The sequence below is a fragment of the Anabrus simplex genome, chromosome 10 (assembly GCF_040414725.1).
Source record: "Anabrus simplex isolate iqAnaSimp1 chromosome 10, ASM4041472v1, whole genome shotgun sequence".
Lineage (NCBI taxonomy): Eukaryota > Metazoa > Arthropoda > Insecta > Orthoptera > Tettigoniidae > Anabrus > Anabrus simplex.
Genome location: NC_090274.1, coordinates 79,310,486 through 79,323,033, shown reverse-complemented (window position 1 = coordinate 79,323,033; position 12,548 = coordinate 79,310,486). Strand labels below are relative to the sequence as shown.

Sequence of the window (12,548 nt, the reverse complement as noted above, 5' to 3'; positions counted from 1 at the left end):
AAGAGAAGTGGCTCTTAATGTTACTGAGAGGGTATGCACGTCTGTAAGTCGTGCGTGAGATTTCTGGGTAGCTAAAAGAATACACTGCGATTTTTGGACATTGATTTTTAATGCATGGTCATCGGTCCACCTTCATATACTTTCTAGGTCGTCATTCATATTATTTATTGCAGTCAGTAAGTCACAAGGATGTGCATGTGTATATATTTGTATGTCGTCTGCGTACACATGATATTTTAGTCACCTCAGTACAGGCCATGAAAGCCCTTGGAGGAGTGGAAGGTAATGGCTTCCACCATTGTTAACCTCAGCACGTGATGCGGTAGAGTGGTTAGCTCTACGCCCGGCCGCCTTTGCCCCCAGGAATTATCCTGGTACTCATTTTTGGTGTAGGCTGAGTGAACCTCAGGGCCATATGCACCTCCGGAAGTGGAAATCTCGTTTCTTAAATTTTACGACTTCCTGACGGGGATTCGAACCCACATCCCTCCGGGCGAACCGAGCACGCCTTTACCGTCTCAGCCAGGCAGCCCCTACACATGATATTGACAATGTTTAATTACTTGTGTTAGTCCTGAAATGAAGATCAAAAATAGGAGTGGCGCTAGCACTGACCGCTGTTGTATTCCAGTCTCAGAATGGAAGCATTACTGTAATTTATAGTGAACAAATTGCTTCTAATACAAATGCGGACTGGAAGTAAATTTTGTGAGCATGTAAATAAATTTAAAGATCAGTAATTTCAATTGAAGGTTTATTGGACCATGGTAAACATAAACGTGTGAAGTGAAATGGACAGAAATAGTGACAGTGATGGAAGCAATACTGAAACCGTAAGAGAAACTGGTAACATAATTACAGACACTGCCAGCGGTAGTGAAATAGGCATGAATATAGAATATAATGAAACAGTGGGAGGGGCATTCCTTAAGAGATTTAGTATGCCTAAATATTGTGACAGTGAATGATCCATAGTCTTCTATCATGTGATTAACATACTGAGTTAAGTGTAATGTGCAGTTACGTGTGTAATTATTGGAAGAATTTTTGTACGGCTTCTTAACAGGAATACTATAATTTACAATGAGACTGTATGTTTCATAATTCATGCATGGTACAATATCCTCACTTACACTCTCCTATGTATGCACGAACCTAGTTCTTGTCACCTTCCACTACAGCGCACTTCCTGTCCTGCACCTAAAGGAGTGTTGTCCACAATTTACAAAAGCTGTACCCAAAGATTGTGACTACACCGTCAGAAATTTCTCTGATGTACAATATACAGGCAGACAGGTTAAAAAATTATGGTATATCTAGGGAGTAACATACGACCATTGTGCTGAAATCAAATGCTGGACAGAGGAAGCAGAGCCCACCTTCATTAGCATGTGGCAAAGCCTATCCTGAAACGATCTCAGAATAAAACTCAAAAAGAGTATAACAAAGTGCTGTGTCCTCTCCATCCTACAAAATAACATAGATCCTTATATATTTTACTACCCACAGAAAAGAGAATCGAAACTTTCAAGATGCGGATATATAATGGCAAATTGTGTAATTTCTGTAGGTTATTTTCATTTCGCATCAACGTAGATAGGTCTCATGCCAACAAAAGGATAGGAAAGGGCTAGGAGTAGAAAGGAAGCAGCCATGGCCTTAATTATGGTACAGCCCCAGAATTTAATATGAAAATGGGAAACCATAAAAACCATCTTCAGGGCTGCCGACAGTGGGGTACCGCACAAAACGAGCTGTCGACCTCAGCTTATCAAGACAATTTAACTCAAGAGGCTGAAACACAAGTATCACATCATGAGGACTCCTAAAAAGGCCTGTCTGTTACAAGTAATATTTTGAGGGAAAAAATTAGGCAAAAGAGGACTTAGAAGAAGACGGTCATCTCGGATCAATATTTTGAAGAAATGTGTTGGAACTCTTTGACACATGGGAAAAGGAAGATAGCCATGCTCATAGGCTAAATTCGGTTAGGATAAGGTAGCAGCAGTAACAGTGAAGAAACCAGCCACCAGATGAAATGCAGTGGAGGGACTTTGAACAATAATCGCTGCTATATATTACCTAGAATAAAATTTCGAACTACATGAAGAAAATATGAAAATCGTTTCAAAATATTGGAAATCTCACTATACGTCTTTCCAAGGATCTTCTAAATGTCTGCATTAAAATGAGAAATTGCTCAATGAAGTATATTCAGAAGTTTGTTACAATTTCCATTATCACAAAAAGTCTTCAAAATATTAGATTACTTCAAAATGTGTTCACCTGTGTTTCTCTTGGCAGTGCAAACTCTGATTTTGGTTGTTCTTTCAAATGCATCTCTTCTGATATAATTTTGTAATTGTCCTGTGGAAAAGTTAATATATTAGGCAAATTTTTCAGACACATCTGGAAATGTATTTATATGAGTGTTAACAATTCATCATTTGCTAGTAAATGAGACAGTTTCAGTTTCAAATCTTAATTATCATTTGTCAGAAAATCTTTATGTCGAGTATCCATAAAAGCATGACAACTAAGAGACCTTCAGAAGTGGAGGCATGTCATGCTTGAATACTCAGAGTTATTTTTGAAGAGTAGAACAATTATATAATATTTAACCTTCCAAAATCACACTGAATGTTCACAAAAATGTACAGACATACAAATAATCTGCTTGTCATAAACAAACCAATTCAGATATATTATGAAGTTCATAATTTATCACTGTTATCGTTCACATCCTGTACCAGCAAGTAAAACACAGCAGGAAAATGTACCTTCCATACTTCCTCTTGTATATCAAGTTCTCAGCCTGAAGGCAGGGAAGATCCTCAACAGCTCTACCATCAGCTACCAAGGAGAGCTGGGTGTCTCTGAGGAGGCAAACTAACCATTGCTTTCCTCTTCCAGCCAGACAGTGCTGTTTCACACCAGTCCCTCATGTTCACTGAACTGTACACACAGACCAGCTATTTCACACCTTTTCATATAGGATCTGGCTGTATTAGGAAAGGTGTTACCCATACTGCTCATATCTCAGTCATTTTCATAACGTAAAGTGAAGGATGAGACTGAGACCCAAAATACAACTGACAAACGTGTTCTGGGCAAATCCAGAAGACAACAGGCATTGAGCACACAGTATCTCACCAGAGATGGATTAGGGCAGGCCACCTCATATGGAAGTCATCAACGACATAAGCCCTAAACAACACGAACCATACAATTATTCCAATAGATTATCAACAATGTCATAGAGGGCCTCTGTATGCCTGACATCAGTGCTCCTTTTGAAGGCATGAGTACATATGGTCAGCTGACAGGGATATTGCAAATTGCTTTACGTTGCACCAACACAGATAGGTCTTTCGGCGATGGTGGGATATGAAAGTGCTAGGAGTGGAAAGGAAATTACCATGGCCTTAAATAAGGTGCAGCCCCAGCATTTACCTGGCATGAAAACAGTAAACGATGGAAAACCATCTTCAGGGCTGCCAACAGTGAGTTTGACCCACTACTTCCTGAACACAAGCTCACAGCCGTATGACCCTATACAATTTTTGGGATCAGCACTGCATGTTGATAGTTCCAAAATCATGCAGAAGTAGTAGATCAAATAAGTAAATATAGTACGGAGCAAGTTCCTGAAGACTAGCAAGACATATATGCGGATCGGCACTGTACTTCGTGAACTACAACTGAAAATACACATTTGATCCTAGACTTCTTCATAACATTGAATTTCCAACATACAGTGCTCCCTAAAGAGTTATGGGGCTTCTTACACAGCCTCTGATGGAATTTTTTAAACTTCACATTTTGTTTACCCGTGCATTGCCTTCTTTATATTATTTGCAATTGGCTGAAACTTCAACACACATCGCTCCCTAAAGTGTTTTAGTGCTTCACAAACAGCTACTGATGGAATTTTTTAAACTTCACATTTTGTTTACCTGTGCATTGCCTTTTATACTTATTTGCAATTGGCTGAAATTTGAACACACAGTGCTCCCTAAAGTGCTTTAGTGCTTCACAAACAGCAACTGATGGAATTATTTAAACTTCACATTTTATTTATCTGTGCATTGTCTTTTATACTTATTTGTGATCAGCTTATGATGATTAAGAATAATGGTCGAAACTGGTACCGATTATAATTAAGTAGGAGTGTAAAAATTACATTTCTTATTTTAATAGTACCGTCATATATCTTCTTTTAACTTAATAGTGTGTAAGATATACCTCTAAATCAATTAAATATATGCAGTATTTGCGTCTTTTGCAGTGTTACATAATATCAGCTTCATATACGCACTGGCCGTACTGAATCAATCAACCTAATCAACACAAACTTCCGGGTAACTTCACTGATAACTTCAGGCCATGCTACCAATGAGCGAAAATGCGGACTGCACTAATGCAATTTTAATCTTGTATTGTATATGAGGAGCCAACAGAGCCCAATAAATGTATAATTCTTTTGTAGTGCACAAGCACTGACACATATGGATTTGGTGTAGTGTAATGAATCTACAAGAAACACATCCTTTTCTTATCATCATGGTTAAGATGCATAGTATGAAAGATATGACCCATTTATTGTTCTTTTCCTCGCTGCTTATACATTCATATTTTTCTATAGGAGTCAGTTCAAAAAAATCTGCAACAGCCACAATTATTATTATTATTATTATTATTATTATTATTATTATTATTATTATTATTATTATTATTATTATACATCATTATCTAAAGGCTTCGCCTTGTCGCTGCAACCATTGATCTCTTCTCTCCACGATCCTTTTCATCTCTCCATAACCTTGGCATCCCATCATCTCAACTACCTCTTCAATGATCTTCTTCCTTGGTTTCCCTCCGCCTTTCTTTCCCATCACCTTGCCTTCGAACAAGCTCTTTATGAAGTTATTATGCCGGAGAATGTGACCGAAAACTGACGCTTTTCTCCTTTTTATCGTTGTTATTAAATGTCTCTAGGTGTTTATTTCTCTAAGCACTGCTTCATTAGTTTTCTTCTCAATCCAGCTAGTTCTTGTCATCTTCCTCCGTAGCCACATTTCCACTGCCTCTAGTCGTTTCACGTCCTCCTTCAAGAGAGTCCATCCTTCACAGCCATATAGCAGCACACTCTAAATGAATGTTTTGATAAATAATTTCTTTTATTCAATATTTAAGGATTTATTAGTTAAGAGCTGCTTCTTCTCCTCAAAGGCTTTCTTACATAGGGAAATCCTTCTATTTATTTCCACAGTGCATCTGTTGTCATCGGTAATAACTGATCCTAAGTAGCAGAACTTGTGCACCTGTTTTATTAAAATATTTCCAATTCTGAGCTGTGCCTCTGGCTTCATTTAAGATTTGCTTACAACCATAACATTAGTTTTATTTACATTAATGTTAAGTTGGAAATCTTTTAAGATGGCTGTTAATTTGTTGAGCATGATCTGCATGTTCTTCCCATTATTATTATTATTATTATTATTATTATTATTATTATTATTATTATTATTATTATTATTACTATTCTGAATGGCTAAATTAAGATGAGAAGGACCATTCCTTGAACATTTTGTTTCATTCTTATTCTAATAACAAAATCTTCCTCAATGGGGCTGACTGATCAAAAATCACCATCAAGGAGGTGAACTAAAAGTGAACCAACACTCAAATCAGGTGGCATTTTTGTATATCATGTAATAAGGCAATAAACTGATGATTGTATGTAAGAATGCATTTAGCATTTTGTACTGCATAAAGAACAGTGGAATCTTCCAGATAACTCCAGACCATGCTACCAATAGTGGCAAACATGGACACTGTGCTAATGCAATTGTTATCCAGACATAGACACATACATGCATACATACATACGTACATACATACATACATACATCATACATACATACATACATACATGCATACATACATACATATTCATTACAGACTGTTATTCTTTTTGATGTTCTGTCTGCAAACCTCTGTGAATGTACTAATCACCACAAGAATCCCCGATTTTGACTAGTTCCATACCTCTTATCATAAATCATTAGAAACTGAGTCTAATCATCATCGCCTTGGTCTCCCTGTATTCCTCTTACACTCCATGACCAACTCCATCATTCTCCTAGGTAACCTAACTTGTTCCATTCGCCTAACATAACCCCACCAATGCTTAAAGACTACAGCTCCATCCATAGAGTTCAATCCTAATTTAGCCTGTATTTCTTCATAACAAGTACCATCCTGCCATCATTCCCACCTGTTTTTACCAGCAATCATTCTTGCTATTTTCATGTCTGTTACTTCTAAGTTGTGAATAAGTTATCCTGAGTCCACCTTGCCTGGTATACTGATTATTAAGATACCTTGATAACTGTTGCAATCATTCCTCTTTGTCTGCTTATAGGTAGGTGCAACTACAGCCTCCATCCAATCTGAAGGTTGTAATATAATATAATATAATATAATATAATATAATATAATATAATATAATATAATATAATATAATATAATTTCGTGTGGCTATTTCTAGCCAGATGCAGCCCTTGTCAGGAAGACCCTCCGATGAGGGTGGGCGGCATCTGCCATGTGTAGGTAACTGCGTGATTTTGTGGTGGAGGATAGAGTTGTGTGGTGTGTGAGTTGCAGGGATGTTTGGGACAGCACAAACACCCAGCCCCCAGTGAATTGGAATTAACCAATGTAGGTTAAAATCCCAGACCCAGCCGGGAGTCGAACCCGGGACCCTCTGAACTGAAGGCCAGTACGCTGACCATTCAGCCAACAAGTCCGACAATCTGAAGGTACCTTACTACCATTCCATGATTATCTTATTTTATGAAGCCATTTCAACCCTTCCTTCCCAATATACTTCACAATTCCAGGTCTAATTACATTTATTCCTGATACTTTATGAAAATGGAGTAGAATTACGATCCTTTCCTATTCCTTACGAATAATTTCACCAACATCATTGCTCTCTTGACATAAAAGTTGAGAAACAATAGGGATTGCAAGTAATATATGACACAGCAACATTCCAGAAGAAAGACTGTGTTCTATGATTGAGAAAATTATTCGTGATAATTAATTTGATGAGTGTGATTCTGCGTTTTCTGACTCATCAGACTCCTTAAAGTGGTATTATGACAGTACATCTACTGTTTCATGTGAATATAAAAACTGATTAATTCTAAGTGATTTACAATAAATGTGAAATTCCTCTCAGGTAGAAAGAAAGTTTCTCACAGCATATGTGATTTAGGAATTAAGACTGTAAGGCATTATGAAAAGATATCTCCCTCATTAATCCTATCAAAATAGTGTACATGAGCATAAAGTTTTACAAATAGATTTCCAGTAAGGTTGGTAGATTTCAAATTAGGTTGGCCATGTATATTATCGGCACAGTAAAATCACTGTTTCATTCTTCACATAAATCTCCAGTCAATTCATGGGTGCTGAAATGATATTGAACCTAAAAACAATTCATGGATAAGAGGATTCTAAATGTGGGTTCAAATACATCCAGTATTTTTCAGTTACAAGAACTCAAACAACAACAAAAAGAAAGGCAAGACCCATAAGCTAACATTATTTCATCTGAAATGGATAATTAAAAGAAAATACTGCCACAATAATCAATACACAGATGCACAGTTGTTACAGTTTATAAATGATGCAGCTCAGCAGAACATCAGTCCATGAAGCAGCTTTCCATGTCAATTTATCCTGTCCTACCAGCCTCTTCTCCAACTAGTGCAGTGTTTTCCCCAGAAATTTTGTCAGCGTGTATCAGGAATGAGTGGCTAGGTGGGGAATACTACGCACTACAAAAAATATGAAGAAATGCTATTTATTCCCCTCTGGCATTCATATTAACAGACGGGTAACAGTAACTGCAAAATTGAACTATTTTAGTATTTTTACCCCAAACAAGACAACAGAGGATTTTGAACTTCTAGTGTTCTACTGCTCATTCATAATCATTAAATACCAGGGATTAATATTGCATTGCTGTGGAATGGCATACAGTTTTGTGTCATCATTAAACACCGCTAAACATTTAAATTCCGATGCAATTATGCCAAAAATAATGATTGATAATTTAACTAAACAGTTTCATAGTATGTAATTAGCACATATCTAGGTTATGTTACGATGGCAGTCTGTAAACATCGCAGGGCACTTCACCCATTCAGGGGTCTTAGGGATAGCACTGTAGTTGAACTAATATTTACTACAATTCTTTTATCACGTTAACATCATGGCCTGCCCTAAAACTCTAAACCTCCACACTTGCTCCTAAACTAAATTAATGAAATCCTCCAGGAAATTGTTTCTAAAATGATAACAATAATATGGTTCTTACAACATTCCTTCACTTGTGCTACATTTCATAGAACATTAATAAAGCGGGCCCCACCATTTAAGGGGCAACGTGCCCGCCTGTCATCCGACGGTCCCGGGTTTGATTCCCTGCTGGGTCAGGGGTTTTTCATTGTAAATGATTAATATCCCAGTCCTGGTGACTGGGTGTTTGTGTCATCCTTAACGTTCATTTCCTCACATTCAACACTCCACACTTCCTCCATTTAAATTACATGCAGGTACATACTACATGGTGCAAGTAGGGGCAAAAGATCTCTATAGGTCGATGCCCCGAACAAATATCATTAAAAAATAATCAATAAAGCTGTTGCAGTACCTAAGGCCACACAATCTGGTCAGGTGATACCAGTGCTGTAATGTATGTATGTTCAGTCTTCAGCCCTAAGGCTGGTTGGATCCTCAACAGCTCCGCCGTAAGCTGTCATAGATGGCCAAGGCATCACTGAAGAGGCGTACAAGGGAAATGAAGAGTGAGATAGTTTTCCGTTGCTTTCCTCGCCGAGCCAGAAGTTCCTGTTACATATCAGTCTGCCAAGCCCACTGAAATGCATGCACGAACCGACCCTATGAGCAACATTTTCACACCATTCATAGCAGGGACTGACTGCATAAGGAATGGTATTACTAGCATCACTCATACCACAGTCACTTTCATATTGTCAAAGCCAAGGATAAGACAGAGACAGATCAATGAAAGTAACAAAATTACTCTAGCCCGTACTAGAAGATATAGTGCATTGTAAACACTAGGTCCTGCCAACAAAGGCAATATCATGGTGGATAAAAAGGTGGTAACTAATTTGCCATTAACTGGTTTTTAAATGCAGTACTGTATAGGGTGATTTTTCATTTGAATGGAATATTTAACCATCACACCATCCACATGTGCCCTGTAAATTCCTCACCCTAACAGCAAATAAGTATAGTACTCCCCTAGATTTATCCCTCTGTGCAATCTCAAAAGCAACACTTCATGAAGCTTTAAGAGTATTGTGACAGTGGAAAATCCAATTATCAAAGTTGAACATCAATGTTATAAAACATTTTCAATCAGTAGAATAGATGAGTAAAAATCAATAATGAGCAAGCTCCCCATATAGAAGTTATTTAAATCTGTTCATGCCAAAGAGGATAATGTAGAATTATCAATACTGCATTAATGGACTCGATCCCCTCATGATTTTAGGTGAAAAGGAAGCGACCAGTCACAATCAGCCATTTTATCATGAACAGTAACCTAAATGCCATTGCAGTAGTTTTACCTAATGTAAAAAGTCCATAGCACTGATAGGATCCAGAATCAGCACTAAGTTTCAGGTACTGATATCTCAAATTCATTGGAAATCTTACTGGGGCCTTGCAGGTAAGACAAAGGTGCTTATTCTTTAAAGAATAGGGCCTACTCAGTTAATTTACACTGAAAATAATTAGTGTTTTGTAACCAATCATGAAACTATCCATGGGGAAAATAATGATGCAAGATTCCAATGCCAACAACTCTCTACTATTTCCAACAACAATGAATGACATCCAGCACATAATATACTATGGGTGATGGTGTGGTCTGCCCTCGAAATATATTATCAGTTTCAAATTTCGTACAATTATTTCACTCGTACATATTTTGGGAGCTCCAAATTACTTCATGAATGATTTCTACATCATAAGTCAATTTTCACCATATCTTAAGGTCTAACATTATTCATCTATCCATAAGACACCATCAATATATACCATCATTTTTAACATATACACACATAATGGTCATTTCTTGATAATGTTTGTTATAATGGAACACTTTAAAACATAATGGAACACTTTAAAACATTTATGAGAAGTTCAACTGGTTATTCTTATGTTATGTAACACTTTAAAACATGAATTAAAACGTAAGATTGTTTCCTTAGAAAAATCAAAGTGCTGAAATGTTTCTTCCTACTGTTTGTTCTGTTGTAGCCCACTTAAGTGTAAAAGCAAAGCAAAGTCATCTCCGTACAAGCCATGAAGGCCCTTGGAGGGGTGGAATGTAAAGGCTTCCACTATCCGTAACCTCGGCACTTGATGGGGTAGAGTGGCTAGCCTTTGCCCCCAGGAATTAACCTGATACTCATTTTTGTAATAGGCTGAGTGAACCTCACGGCCATATAAACCTCCGGAAGTGGAAATCTCGTTTCGTAAATCTTATGACTTCCTGACGGGGATTCGAACCCACGTCCCTCCGGGCGAACCGAGCACGCCTTTACCGCCTCGGCCAAGCAGCCCCTCCACTTAAGTGTAGGCCTATTAAGAAATTAACTGTTATACTACCAAAGATAATATTTTAGCCTTGTTATTCCTAGAACACTTTCTAGAATGAACTGCTTTATCATTGAATTATTTGACTCCTTAAGATCTAAACGTGTAATTCATTATATCATGTCAGATGGAATCTTTCTATGTTGGTGCTGGGCTGGAATTTCGACAGAGCAGATCAAACGTTCTATCATGTCCTTGAATTCATGGCTATTATTTGCTCTTCTTCATGTAAATTATTGAAGCAGAGGAAGACTACCCGCTCACCAGCCTAACACTTATTGATTCTATGTCGTGCAAACTAGCTTTAAAGTTTTCGAAACACCAAGATGACAGAAATCGTTCCCACAAGAGGCTAATGTATTTGAGCACCTTTAATACCATCAGGGTGATAAAGGCTTTAATATGCCAACTTGCAACCAGAAGGCAAGCCCTCCACAACCTGAGCTACTGAGACTGCCATTTTTCCTGACAAGAGCTATAAAGCAAACAGAGATGAAGAAGAACTCACTTCTTCTTCAGCTTTTAGACATGCTGTGCCTAATAAAAGATGCATACTTGTAAATTCTGCATTTGCATAATGATAAAATAGTATACTTAGTCAATTTGAGATTAGTATACAAATATACTTGTACCTTAAGAAAAGACAGCACGATACTCATATATCACATGAAAATCAGTTGAAAGTAGAGTTATTTAACCAGTCAAACTCCGATGACTGCTAAGAGTTTAATTGTAATCACTATAAAGTTACCTGTGATGATACTTACACATGAAGTATTTGAAGTTTCCTCAAAACAGATTGGTTCCTCTTTGACTTTTACTTCCAAATCCATTTTAAATAGTGTGCAAAGATATAGACGCTTTTGGGATGTAGATTACTTCCACAGACCTTGCACTGAAACATGAGCAACAAACATTATTATTGTTATCTTAGAGGTGAAGTTTCCACGGTGTGATGAATTATTTAGTTATTTTCTGGGTTGAACCATATTGTTGTCAGTACATCACGTACAGTTTGCCGACGTTTCGAATACATTGCAGTATTCTTTGACAAAGCGACTGAAATGTCGCTACTCGATCCGAGGTAGTCAGTCTCCCAGGCAGCAGTCACAACTACAAGAGTGGCCCTGATGTTGGTCTTTATTACCTAGCATTTCTGGCTGACGTAAGCCCCTGGCTGTCTCGTGATAATTCGGGAAGGTATGTGTAACAGCCAGGTAGTCGGAGCTTGCCCGCGCTGTTATGAAAACACGCAGGCCGAAACCCCAATTACATAAGAGCGCGGGCAAGCCCCCACTACCTGGCTGTGACACATAACTTCCAGAATTCTCACGAGGCAGCCAGAGCCTTACGTCAGCCAGAAAGGCTAGGATATAAAAGATCAAGGTCAGTTGTGACTGCTGCCTAGAAGACTGACTACCTCAGATCGAGTACGGGTATTTCAGTCACCTTGATAAAGAATACTGCAACGAACTCGAAACATCGGCAAACTGTACGTGATGTACAGAAAACAGCAACACGGTTCAACCCGGAGTAGAAAACGTCACGGGTTCTGCCGCCACCTCCAACTCAGGCCCTCCGCAGACGCATCATCCTCCTCCTCCGGCCCTCGGGAGAGGCCTATTCCTCCTCCGGCTCTTGAAAAGCCCTCCTCCTCCTACTCGTCCTCCTCCTCAGGCCCTCGGGAGACGCCTCCTCCTCCTCCTCCTCCTCCTCAGGCTTTCGGGAGAGGCCTCATCCTCGCGCGGGAAATTTGAATTTTTGCTCGAGATTTGAATTTGTAAACAAAGCCACGTGCTTTTTGACAGCTGTCATCCGCCATCTTTGAACAACAACGCATC

At 38.3% G+C, this 12,548-nt stretch overlaps 1 long non-coding RNA gene across 1 annotated transcript in view; it reads right to left on the bottom strand.

Moving 5' to 3' along the window:
• LOC136881974 (uncharacterized) overlaps positions 1-11,679 on the bottom strand; it is a 39,135-nt gene extending 27,456 nt beyond the window's left edge. The window contains exons 1-2 of the long non-coding RNA XR_011018743.1: positions 11,475-11,679; positions 2,287-2,367 (exon numbers count right to left, since the gene is read on the bottom strand). This is a non-coding gene — a long non-coding RNA (uncharacterized lncRNA). The remainder of the gene's footprint in view (positions 1-2,286; positions 2,368-11,474) is intronic.
• Positions 11,680-12,548: the final 869 nt, after the last annotated feature.